We start from the raw sequence: 761 nt of genomic DNA on the forward strand, positions 1-761 counted from the left end.
TTTCTTAATGCTTCTTGTTTTATTGTGAATGATTAATTAGTGATGTTATTCTATAAAAGAAATGAAATAATAAAAACATCTTAAGTCCAGTCAAATTTATTTGGCTAGCACTTTTTACACATTGTTTCAAAGCAGCTTTACAGAAAATTATGGTGTTAATGTTTATAATATCTTAATATTTTCATGCCTTATAGTTGCAATAGTCAGATTAGAGCTTGATGATAAATGTACTAACATATGTGTGACAATTTAAACAATGAAGCAGTTGAAATACAGTATTCTATACAGTATTTATCACTTCATGTCAATGTACTGTGTGCATGAAAGTTAAGGTTGTTAAATATTTATTTATCTAACTTTATATAAAGAGCCAGATGGTAATATAGTTACATTTTGCATTAAAAAAAAACAAAAAAACAGGCAGTCTTTGTCTTCTCTAAAACAAAACGTCGCCTTTAAACCCAGTTTCACTCAGAACTGGTCAGATTAGGTCAGTGAAATAGCACACCAACTTCGTTTCATGTTTACTTTAGCATAATATTGTAATTTTTTAGTTTATTCTAGCAGTAGTCTTCATTCTGATCTGCTTTGGTTTGACAGCAGCACTCATTAAATCCTGACTCTCAATCAACATCCATTGTTCCCTGGGTTCTGCTGATCGTTAAAGTCGATATGAATCAGAGTTCAACCTGACATATTAATAAAAGTGGAAATAACAATGTTAAGTGTGTTTCTTATCAGAATGAAGTCAGATCTGAAGA

The sequence above is a fragment of the Sinocyclocheilus grahami genome, unplaced genomic scaffold (assembly GCF_001515645.1).
Source record: "Sinocyclocheilus grahami isolate Dianchi unplaced genomic scaffold, SAMN03320097.WGS_v1.1 scaffold1284.1, whole genome shotgun sequence".
Taxonomy (NCBI): domain Eukaryota; kingdom Metazoa; phylum Chordata; class Actinopteri; order Cypriniformes; family Cyprinidae; genus Sinocyclocheilus; species Sinocyclocheilus grahami.